Raw genomic sequence first — 17502 nt, 5'->3', positions numbered from 1 at the left:
TCACACAATCACACAATCACACAATCACACAATCACACAATCACACAATCACACAATCACGCAATCACGCAACCACACAATCACACAATCACACAATCACACAATCACACAATCACACAATCACACAATCACACAATCACACAATCACGCAATCACACGATCACACGATCACACGATCACACAATCACACATTCACACAATCACACATTCACACAATCACACAATCTCTCCATCACACAATCACACAATCACACAATCACACAATCACGCAATCACAATCACGCAATCAGAATCACGCAGTCACACATTCACGGTCACACTATCACGGTCACACAATCACGGTCACACAATCACGGTCACACAATCACGGTCACACAACCACACAATCACACAATCACACAATCACACGATCACACAATCACACGATCACACAATCACACAATCACCTAATCACACAATCACACATGCACACAATCACTCAATTACACAATCACACATTCACACAATCACACAATCACACAATCACACAATCACACAATCACACAATCACACAATCACCTAATCACACAATCACACAACCACATAATCACACAAGCACACAATCACTCAATCACACAATCACACCCTCACACAATAACACAATCACACAATCACACAATCACAAAATCACACAATCACACAACCACACGATCACACGATCACACGATCACACAATCACACGATCACGCAATCACGCAATCACACATTCACACAATCACACAATCACACCATCACACAATCACACAATCACACAATCACACAAGCACACAATCACGCAATCACAATCACGCAATCGCAATCACGCAATCACAATCACGCAATCACACATTCACGGTCACACTGACACGATCACACAATCACGATCACACAATCACGGTCACACAATCACGGTCACACAACCACACAATCACACAATCACACAATCACACAATCACACAATCACACAATCACAATCACACAATCACACAAGCACGGAATCACACAACCTCACAATCACACAATCACACAATCACACAATCACACAATCACAATCGCACAATCACACAATCTCACAACCACACAATCACACAAGCACACAATCACTCAATTACACAATCACACACTCACACAACCACACAGTCACAATCACACAATCACAATCACACAATCACAATCACACAATCACAATCACACAATCACAATCACACAATCAGAATCACACAATCACAATCACACAATCACAATCACACAATCACAATCACACAATCACAATCACACAATCACAATCACACAATCACAATCACACAATCACAATCACACAATCACAATCACACAATCACAATCACACAAACACAATCACACAATCACAATCCCACAATCACAATCACACAATCACAATCACACAATCACAATCACACAATCACAATCACACAATCACAATCACACAATCACAATCACACAATCACAATCACACAATCACAATCACACAATCACAATCACACAATCTCAATCGCACAATCACAATCACACAATCACAATCACACAATCACACAATCACACAATCACAATCGCACAATCACACAATCTCACAACCACACAATCACACAAGCACACAATCACTCAATTACACAATCACACACTCACACAACCACACAGTCACAATCACACAATCACAATCACACAATCACAATCACACAATCACAATCACACAATCAGAATCACACAATCACAATCACACAATCACAATCACACAATCACAATCACACAATCATAATCACACAATCACAATCACACAATCACAATCACACAATCACAATCACACAATCACAATCACACAATCACAATCACACAATCACAATCACACAAACACAATCACACAATCACAATCACACAATCACAATCACACAATCACAATCACACAATCACAATCACACAATCACAATCACACAATCACAATCACACAATCACAATCACACAATCACAATCACACAATCTCAATCACACAATCACAATCACACAATCACAATCACACAATCACACAATCACACAATCACACAACCACACAATCACACAATCACACAATCACAATCGCACAATCGCAATTACACAATCACACAATCACACAATCACACAATCACACAGTCACACAATCACACAATCACACAATCACACAATCACACAATCACACAATCACACAATCACACAATCACACAACCACACAATCACACAATCACACAATCACACAATCACAATCGCACAATCACAATTACACAATCAGACAATCACACAATCACACAATCACACAATCACACAATCACACAATCACACAATCACACAGTCACGCAATCACACAATCACGCAATCACACAATCACACAATCACACAATCACCTAATCACACAATCACACAATCTCACAACCACACAATCACACAATCACACAATCACTCAATCACACAATCACACAATCACACAATCACACAATCACACAATCACACAATCACACAATCACACAATCACACAATCACACAATCACACAATCACACAATCACACAATCACACAATCACGCAATCACACAATCACACAATCACGCAATCACGCAACCACACAATCACGCAATCACACAATCACACAATCACACAATCACACAATCACACAATCACACAATCACACAATCACACAATCACACAATCACACAATCACACAATCACACAATCACACAATCACACAATCACACAATCACACAATCACACAATCACACAATCACGCAATCACGCAACCACACAATCACACAATCACACAATCACACAATCACACAATCACGCAATCACACAATCACACAATCACACAATCACACAATCACACGATCACACGATCACACGATCACACAATCACACGATCACACAATCACACATTCACACAATCACACAATCTCTCCATCACACAATCACACAATCACACAATCACAATCACACAATCACAATCACACAATCACAATCACACAATCACAATCACACAATCACAATCACACAATCACAATCACACAATCACAATCACACAATCACAATCACACAATCACAATCACACAATCACAATCACACAATCACAATCACACAATCACAATCACACAATCACAATCACACAATCACAATCACACAATCACAATCACACAATCACAATCACACAATCACAATCACACAATCACAATCACACAATCACAATCACACAATCACAATCACACAATCACAATCACACAATCACAATCACACAATCACAATCACACAATCACAATCACACAATCACAATCACACAATCACAATCACACAATCACAATCACACAATCACAATCACACAATCACAATCACACAATCACAATCACACAATCACAATCACACAATCACAATCACACAATCACAATCACACAATCACAATCACACAATCACAATCACACAATCACAATCACACAATCACAATCACACAATCACAATCACACAATCACAATCACACAATCACAATCACACAATCACAATCACACAATCACAATCACACAATCACAATCACACAATCACAATCACACAATCACAATCACACAATCACAATCACACAATCACAATCACACAATCACAATCACACAATCACAATCACACAATCACAATCACACAATCACAATCACACAATCACAATCACACAATCACAATCACACAATCACAATCACACAATCACAATCACACAATCACAATCACACAATCACAATCACACAATCACAATCACACAATCACAATCACACAATCACAATCACACAATCACAATCACACAATCACAATCACACAATCACAATCACACAATCACAATCACACAATCACAATCACACAATCACAATCACACAATCACAATCACACAATCACAATCACACAATCACAATCACACAATCACAATCACACAATCACAATCACACAATCACAATCACACAATCACAATCACACAATCACAATCACACAATCACAATCACACAATCACAATCACACAATCACAATCACACAATCACAATCACACAATCACAATCACACAATCACAATCACACAATCACAATCACACAATCACAATCACACAATCACAATCACACAATCACAATCACACAATCACAATCACACAATCACAATCACACAATCACAATCACACAATCACAATCACACAATCACAATCACACAATCACAATCACACAAACACACAATCACAATCACACAATCACAATCACACAATCACAATCACACAATCACAATCACACAATCACAATCACACAATCACAATCACACAATCACAATCACACAATCACAATCACACAATCACAATCACACAATCACAATCACACAATCACAATCACACAATCACAATCACACAAACACACAATCTCAATCACACAATCACAATCACAATCACACAATCACAATCACACAATCACACAAGCACACAATCACACAATCACACAATCACACCAGCACACAATCACTCAATCACACAATCACACAATCACACAATCACACAATCACACAATCACACAAGCACACAATCACACAATCTCACAATTCCACAATCACACAGTCACACAATCACACAATCACAATCGCACAATCACAATTACACAATCAGACAATCACACAATCACACAATCACACAATCACACAATCACACAATCACACAATCACACAGTCACGCAATCACACAATCACGCAATCACACAATCACGCAATCACACAATCACACAATCACACAATCACCTAATCACACAATCACACAATCACACAATCACACAATCACACAATCACACAATCACACAATCACACAATCACACAATCACGCAATCACGCAACCACACAATCACACAATCACACAATCACACAATCACACAATCACACAATCACACAATCACACAATCACACAATCACGCAATCACACGATCACACGATCACACGATCACACAATCACACATTCACACAATCACACATTCACACAATCACACAATCTCTCCATCACACAATCACACAATCACACAATCACACAATCACGCAATCACAATCACGCAATCAGAATCACGCAGTCACACATTCACGGTCACACTATCACGGTCACACAATCACGGTCACACAATCACGGTCACACAATCACGGTCACACAACCACACAATCACACAATCACACAATCACACGATCACACAATCACACGATCACACAATCACACAATCACCTAATCACACAATCACACATGCACACAATCACTCAATTACACAATCACACATTCACACAATCACACAATCACACAATCACACAATCACACAATCACACAATCACACAATCACACAATCACCTAATCACACAATCACACAACCACATAATCACACAAGCACACAATCACTCAATCACACAATCACACCCTCACACAATAACACAATCACACAATCACACAATCACAAAATCACACAATCACACAACCACACGATCACACGATCACACGATCACACAATCACACGATCACGCAATCACGCAATCACACATTCACACAATCACACAATCACACCATCACACAATCACACAATCACACAATCACACAATCACACAATCACGCAATCACAATCACGCAATCGCAATCACGCAATCACAATCACGCAATCACACATTCACGGTCACACTGACACGATCACACAATCACGATCACACAATCACGGTCACACAATCACGGTCACACAACCACACAATCACACAATCACACAATCACACAATCACACAATCACACAATCACAATCACACAATCACACAAGCACGGAATCACACAACCTCACAATCACACAATCACACAATCACACAATCACACAATCACAATCGCACAATCACACAATCTCACAACCACACAATCACACAAGCACACAATCACTCAATTACACAATCACACACTCACACAACCACACAGTCACAATCACACAATCACAATCACACAATCACAATCACACAATCACAATCACACAATCACAATCACACAATCACAATCACACAATCAGAATCACACAATCACAATCACACAATCACAATCACACAATCACAATCACACAATCACAATCACACAATCACAATCACACAATCACAATCACACAATCACAATCACACAATCACAATCACACAATCACAATCACACAAACACAATCACACAATCACAATCCCACAATCACAATCACACAATCACAATCACACAATCACAATCACACAATCACAATCACACAATCACAATCACACAATCACAATCACACAATCACACAATCACACAATCACACAATCACACAATCACACAGTCACGCAATCACACAATCACGCAATCACACAATCACGCAATCACACAATCACACAATCACACAATCACCTAATCACACAATCACACAATCACACAATCACACAATCACACAATCACACAATCACACAATCACACAATCACACAATCACGCAATCACGCAACCACACAATCACACAATCACACAATCACACAATCACACAATCACACAATCACACAATCACACAATCACACAATCACGCAATCACACGATCACACGATCACACGATCACACAATCACACATTCACACAATCACACATTCACACAATCACACAATCTCTCCATCACACAATCACACAATCACACAATCACACAATCACGCAATCACAATCACGCAATCAGAATCACGCAGTCACACATTCACGGTCACACTATCACGGTCACACAATCACGGTCACACAATCACGGTCACACAATCACGGTCACACAACCACACAATCACACAATCACACAATCACACGATCACACAATCACACGATCACACAATCACACAATCACCTAATCACACAATCACACATGCACACAATCACTCAATTACACAATCACACATTCACACAATCACACAATCACACAATCACACAATCACACAATCACACAATCACACAATCACCTAATCACACAATCACACAACCACATAATCACACAAGCACACAATCACTCAATCACACAATCACACCCTCACACAATAACACAATCACACAATCACACAATCACAAAATCACACAATCACACAACCACACGATCACACGATCACACGATCACACAATCACACGATCACGCAATCACGCAATCACACATTCACACAATCACACAATCACACCATCACACAATCACACAATCACACAATCACACAAGCACACAATCACGCAATCACAATCACGCAATCGCAATCACGCAATCACAATCACGCAATCACACATTCACGGTCACACTGACACGATCACACAATCACGATCACACAATCACGGTCACACAATCACGGTCACACAACCACACAATCACACAATCACACAATCACACAATCACACAATCACACAATCACAATCACACAATCACACAAGCACGGAATCACACAACCTCACAATCACACAATCACACAATCACACAATCACACAATCACAATCGCACAATCACACAATCTCACAACCACACAATCACACAAGCACACAATCACTCAATTACACAATCACACACTCACACAACCACACAGTCACAATCACACAATCACAATCACACAATCACAATCACACAATCACAATCACACAATCACAATCACACAATCAGAATCACACAATCACAATCACACAATCACAATCACACAATCACAATCACACAATCACAATCACACAATCACAATCACACAATCACAATCACACAATCACAATCACACAATCACAATCACACAATCACAATCACACAAACACAATCACACAATCACAATCCCACAATCACAATCACACAATCACAATCACACAATCACAATCACACAATCACAATCACACAATCACAATCACACAATCACAATCACACAATCACAATCACACAATCACAATCACACAATCACAATCACACAATCTCAATCGCACAATCACAATCACACAATCACAATCACACAATCACACAATCACACAATCACAATCGCACAATCACACAATCTCACAACCACACAATCACACAAGCACACAATCACTCAATTACACAATCACACACTCACACAACCACACAGTCACAATCACACAATCACAATCACACAATCACAATCACACAATCACAATCACACAATCAGAATCACACAATCACAATCACACAATCACAATCACACAATCACAATCACACAATCATAATCACACAATCACAATCACACAATCACAATCACACAATCACAATCACACAATCACAATCACACAATCACAATCACACAATCACAATCACACAAACACAATCACACAATCACAATCACACAATCACAATCACACAATCACAATCACACAATCACAATCACACAATCACAATCACACAATCACAATCACACAATCACAATCACACAATCACAATCACACAATCTCAATCACACAATCACAATCACACAATCACAATCACACAATCACACAATCACACAATCACACAACCACACAATCACACAATCACACAATCACAATCGCACAATCGCAATTACACAATCACACAATCACACAATCACACAATCACACAGTCACACAATCACACAATCACACAATCACACAATCACACAATCACACAATCACACAATCACACAATCACACAACCACACAATCACACAATCACACAATCACACAATCACAATCGCACAATCACAATTACACAATCAGACAATCACACAATCACACAATCACACAATCACACAATCACACAATCACACAATCACACAGTCACGCAATCACACAATCACGCAATCACACAATCACACAATCACACAATCACCTAATCACACAATCACACAATCTCACAACCACACAATCACACAATCACACAATCACTCAATCACACAATCACACAATCACACAATCACACAATCACACAATCACACAATCACACAATCACACAATCACACAATCACACAATCACACAATCACACAATCACACAATCACACAATCACGCAATCACACAATCACACAATCACGCAATCACGCAACCACACAATCACGCAATCACACAATCACACAATCACACAATCACACAATCACACAATCACACAATCACACAATCACACAATCACACAATCACACAATCACACAATCACACAATCACACAATCACACAATCACACAATCACACAATCACACAATCACACAATCACGCAATCACGCAACCACACAATCACACAATCACACAATCACACAATCACACAATCACGCAATCACACAATCACACAATCACACAATCACACAATCACACGATCACACGATCACACGATCACACAATCACACGATCACACAATCACACATTCACACAATCACACAATCTCTCCATCACACAATCACACAATCACACAATCACAATCACACAATCACAATCACACAATCACAATCACACAATCACAATCACACAATCACAATCACACAATCACAATCACACAATCACAATCACACAATCACAATCACACAATCACAATCACACAATCACAATCACACAATCACAATCACACAATCACAATCACACAATCACAATCACACAATCACAATCACACAATCACAATCACACAATCACAATCACACAATCACAATCACACAATCACAATCACACAATCACAATCACACAATCACAATCACACAATCACAATCACACAATCACAATCACACAATCACAATCACACAATCACAATCACACAATCACAATCACACAATCACAATCACACAATCACAATCACACAATCACAATCACAATCACACAATCACAATCACACAATCACAATCACACAATCACAATCACACAATCACAATCACACAATCACAATCACACAATCACAATCACACAATCACAATCACACAATCACAATCACACAATCACAATCACACAATCACAATCACACAATCACAATCACACAATCACAATCACACAATCACAATCACACAATCACAATCACACAATCACAATCACACAATCACAATCACACAATCACAATCACACAATCACAATCACACAATCACAATCACACAATCACAATCACACAATCACAATCACACAATCACAATCACACAATCACAATCACACAATCACAATCACACAATCACAATCACACAATCACAATCACACAATCACAATCACACAATCACAATCACACAATCACAATCACACAATCACAATCACACAATCACAATCACACAATCACAATCACACAATCACAATCACACAATCACAATCACACAATCACAATCACACAATCACAATCACACAATCACAATCACACAATCACAATCACACAATCACAATCACACAATCACAATCACACAATCACAATCACACAATCACAATCACACAATCACAATCACACAATCACAATCACACAATCACAATCACACAATCACAATCACACAATCACAATCACACAATCACAATCACACAATCACAATCACACAATCACAATCACACAATCACAATCACACAATCACAATCACACAATCACAATCACACAATCACAATCACACAATCACAATCACACAATCACAATCACACAATCACAATCACACAATCACAATCACACAATCACAATCACACAATCACAATCACACAATCACAATCACACAATCACAATCACACAATCACAATCACACAATCACAATCACACAATCACAATCACACAATCACAATCACACAATCACAATCACACAATCACAATCACACAATCACAATCACACAATCACAATCACACAATCACAATCACACAATCACAATCACACAATCACAATCACACAATCACAATCACACAATCACAATCACACAATCACAATCACACAATCACAATCACACAATCACAATCACACAATCACAATCACACAATCACAATCACACAATCACAATCACACAATCACAATCACACAATCACAATCACACAATCACAATCACACAATCACAATCACACAATCACAATCACACAATCACAATCACACAATCACAATCACACAATCACAATCACACAATCACAATCACACAATCACAATCACACAATCACAATCACACAATCACAATCACACAATCACAATCACACAATCACAATCACACAATCACAATCACACAATCACACAATCACACAAGCACTCAATCACTCAATCACACAATCACACAATCACACAATCACACAATCACACAATCACACAATCACACAATCACACAATCACACAATCACACAGTCACGCAATCACACAGTCACGCAATCACACAATCACGCAATCACACAATCACACAATCACACAATCACCTAATCACACAATCACACAATCTCACAACCACACAATCACACAATCACACAATCACTCAATCACACAATCACACAATCACACAATCACACAATCACACAATCACACAATCACACAATCACACAATCACACAATCACACAATCACACAATCACGCAATCACACAATCACACAATCACACAATCACACAATCACACAATCACACAATCACACAATCACACAATCACGCAATCACGCAACCACACAATCACGCAATCACACAATCACGCAATCACACAATCACACAATCACACAATCACCTAATCACACAATCACACAATCTCACAACCACACAATCACAATCACACAATCACAATCACACAATCACAATCACACAATCTCAATCACACAATCACAATCACACAAACACACAATCACAATCACACAATCACAATCACACAATCACACAAGCACACAATCACACAATCACACAATCACACCAGCACACAATCACACAATCACACAATCACACAATCACACAATCACACAATCACACAATCACACAAGTACACAATCACACAATCTCACAATTCCACAATCACACAGTCACACAATCACACAATCACACAATCACACAATCACACAATCACACAATCACACAATCACACAATCACACAATCACACAATCACACAATCACACAATCACGCAATCACACAATCACACAATCACGCAATCACGCAACCACACAATCACGCAATCACACAATCACACAATCACACAATCACACAATCACACAATCACACAATCACACAATCACACAATCACACAATCACACAATCACACAATCACACAATCACACAATCACACAATCACACAATCACACAATCACACAATCACACAATCACGCAATCACGCAACCACACAATCACACAATCACACAATCACACAATCACACAATCACGCAATCACACAATCACACAATCACACAATCACACAATCACACGATCACACGATCACACGATCACACAATCACACGATCACACAATCACACATTCACACAATCACACAATCTCTCCATCACACAATCACACAATCACACAATCACAATCACACAATCACAATCACACAATCACAATCACACAATCACAATCACACAATCACAATCACACAATCACAATCACACAATCACAATCACACAATCACAATCACACAATCACAATCACACAATCACAATCACACAATCACAATCACACAATCACAATCACACAATCACAATCACACAATCACAATCACACAATCACAATCACACAATCACAATCACACAATCACAATCACACAATCACAATCACACAATCACAATCACACAATCACAATCACACAATCACAATCACACAATCACAATCACACAATCACAATCACACAATCACAATCACACAATCACAATCACACAATCACAATCACACAATCACAATCACAATCACACAATCACAATCACACAATCACAATCACACAATCACAATCACACAATCACAATCACACAATCACAATCACACAATCACAATCACACAATCACAATCACACAATCACAATCACACAATCACAATCACACAATCACAATCACACAATCACAATCACACAATCACAATCACACAATCACAATCACACAATCACAATCACACAATCACAATCACACAATCACAATCACACAATCACAATCACACAATCACAATCACACAATCACAATCACACAATCACAATCACACAATCACAATCACACAATCACAATCACACAATCACAATCACACAATCACAATCACACAATCACAATCACACAATCACAATCACACAATCACAATCACACAATCACAATCACACAATCACAATCACACAATCACAATCACACAATCACAATCACACAATCACAATCACACAATCACAATCACACAATCACAATCACACAATCACAATCACACAATCACAATCACACAATCACAATCACACAATCACAATCACACAATCACAATCACACAATCACAATCACACAATCACAATCACACAATCACAATCACACAATCACAATCACACAATCACAATCACACAATCACAATCACACAATCACAATCACACAATCACAATCACACAATCACAATCACACAATCACAATCACACAATCACAATCACACAATCACAATCACACAATCACAATCACACAATCACAATCACACAATCACAATCACACAATCACAATCACACAATCACAATCACACAATCACAATCACACAATCACAATCACACAATCACAATCACACAATCACAATCACACAATCACAATCACACAATCACAATCACACAATCACAATCACACAATCACAATCACACAATCACAATCACACAATCACAATCACACAATCACAATCACACAATCACAATCACACAATCACAATCACACAATCACAATCACACAATCACAATCACACAATCACAATCACACAATCACAATCACACAATCACAATCACACAATCACAATCACACAATCACAATCACACAATCACAATCACACAATCACAATCACACAATCACAATCACACAATCACAATCACACAATCACAATCACACAATCACAATCACACAATCACAATCACACAATCACAATCACACAATCACAATCACACAATCACAATCACACAATCACAATCACACAATCACAATCACACAATCACAATCACACAATCACAATCACACAATCACAATCACACAATCACAATCACACAATCACAATCACACAATCACAATCACACAATCACAATCACACAATCACAATCACACAATCACAATCACACAATCACAATCACACAATCACAATCACACAATCACACAATCACACAAGCACTCAATCACTCAATCACACAATCACACAATCACACAATCACACAATCACACAATCACACAATCACACAATCACACAATCACACAATCACACAGTCACGCAATCACACAGTCACGCAATCACACAATCACGCAATCACACAATCACACAATCACACAATCACCTAATCACACAATCACACAATCTCACAACCACACAATCACACAATCACACAATCACTCAATCACACAATCACACAATCACACAATCACACAATCACACAATCACACAATCACACAATCACACAATCACACAATCACACAATCACACAATCACGCAATCACACAATCACACAATCACACAATCACACAATCACACAATCACACAATCACACAATCACACAATCACGCAATCACGCAACCACACAATCACGCAATCACACAATCACGCAATCACACAATCACACAATCACACAATCACCTAATCACACAATCACACAATCTCACAACCACACAATCACAATCACACAATCACAATCACACAATCACAATCACACAATCTCAATCACACAATCACAATCACACAAACACACAATCACAATCACACAATCACAATCACACAATCACACAAGCACACAATCACACAATCACACAATCACACCAGCACACAATCACACAATCACACAATCACACAATCACACAATCACACAATCACACAATCACACAAGTACACAATCACACAATCTCACAATTCCACAATCACACAGTCACACAATCACACAATCACACAATCACACAATCACACAATCACAATCGCACAATCACAATTACACAATCACACAGTCACACAATCACACAATCACACAATCACACAATCACACAATCACACAACCACACAACCACACAATCATACAAGCACACAATCACTCAATCACACAATCACACACTCACACAATCACACAGTCACAATCACACAATCACACAATCCCACAATCACACAATCACACAATCACACAATCACACAATCACACAATCACACAATCACACAATCACACAATCACACAATCACACAATCACACAATCACACAATCACACAATCACACAATCACACAATCACACAATCACACAATCACACAATCACACAATCACACAATCACACAATCACACAATCACACAATCACACAATCACAAAATCACACAATCACACAATCACACAATCACAATCACACAAGTATACAATCACACAAGCACACAATCACACAAGCACACAATTACACAATCACACACTCACAGAATCACAGAATCACACAATCACACAATCACACAATCACACAATCACACAATCACACAATCACACAATCACACAATCACGCAATCACACAATCACACAATCACACAATCACACAATCACACAATCACACAATCACACAATCACACAATCACGCAATCACGCAACCACACAATCACACAATCACAATCGCACAATCACAATTACACAATCACACAATCACACAGTCACACAATCACACAATCACACAATCACACAATCAGACAATCACACAACCACACAACCACACAACCATACAAGCACACAATCACTCAATCACACAATCACACACTCACACAATCACACAGTCACAATCACACAATCACACAATACCACAATCACACAATCACACAATCACACAATCACACAATCACACAATCACACAATCACACAATCACACAATCACACAATCACACAATCACACAATCACACAATCACACAATCACACAATCACACAATCACACAATAACACAATCACACAATCACACAATCACACAATCACAAAATCACACAATCACACAATCACACAATCACAATCACACAAGTATACAATCACACAAGCACACAATCACACAAGCACACAATTACACAATCACACACTCACAGAATCACACAATCACACAATCACACAATCACACAATCACACAATCACACAATCACACAATCACGCAATCACACAATCACACAATCACAAAATCACACAATCACACAATCACAGAATCACACAATCACAATCACACAATCACACAATCACACAATCACACAATCACACAGTCACACAACCACACAATCACACAATCACACAATCACACAATCACTCAATCACACAATCACACACTCACACAATCACACAATCACAATCACACAATCACAATCACACAATCACAATCACACAATCACAATCACACAATCACAATCACACAATCACAATCACACAATCACAATCACACAATCACAATCACACAATCACAATCACACAATCACAATCACACAATCACAATCACACAATCACAATCACACAATCACAATCACACAATCACAATCACACAATCACAATCACACAATCACAATCACACAATCACAATCACACAATCACAATCACACAATCACAATCACACAATCACAATCACACAATCACAATCACACAATCACAATCACACAATCACAATCACACAATCACAATCACACAATCACAATCACACAATCACAATCACACAATCACAATCACACAATCACAATCACACAATCACAATCACACAAACACACAATCACAATCACACAATCACAATCACACAATCACAATCACACAATCACAATCACACAATCACAATCACACAATCACAATCACACAATCACAATCACACAATCACACAATCACACAATCACACAATCACACAAGCACACAATCACACAATCTCACAATTCCACAATCACACAATCACACAATCACACAATCACACAATCACACAATCACACAATCACACAATCACACAATCACAATCGCACAATCACAATTACACAATCACACAGTCACACAATCACACAATCACACAATCACACAATCACACAATCACACAACCACACAACCGCACAATCATACAAGCACACAATCACACAATCACACAATCACACAACCACACAACCACACAATCACACAAGCACACAATCACACAATCATACAATCACACACTCACACAATCACACAGTCACAATCACACAATCACACAATCACACAATCACACAATCGCACAATCACACAATCACACAATCACACAATCACACAATCACACAATCACACAATCACACAATCACACAATCACACAATCACACAATCACAATCACACAATCACAATCACACAATCACAATCACACAATCACAATCACACAATCACAATCACACAATCACAATCACACAATCACAATCACACAATCACAATCACACAATCACAATCACACAATCACAATCACACAATCACAATCACACAATC

Source organism: Megachile rotundata, unplaced genomic scaffold (assembly GCF_050947335.1).
Source record: "Megachile rotundata isolate GNS110a unplaced genomic scaffold, iyMegRotu1 scaffold0032, whole genome shotgun sequence".
NCBI lineage: Eukaryota > Metazoa > Arthropoda > Insecta > Hymenoptera > Megachilidae > Megachile > Megachile rotundata.
The sequence above is the reverse complement of the archived record's forward strand: the minus strand, read 5'-3'. Positions refer to the sequence as shown.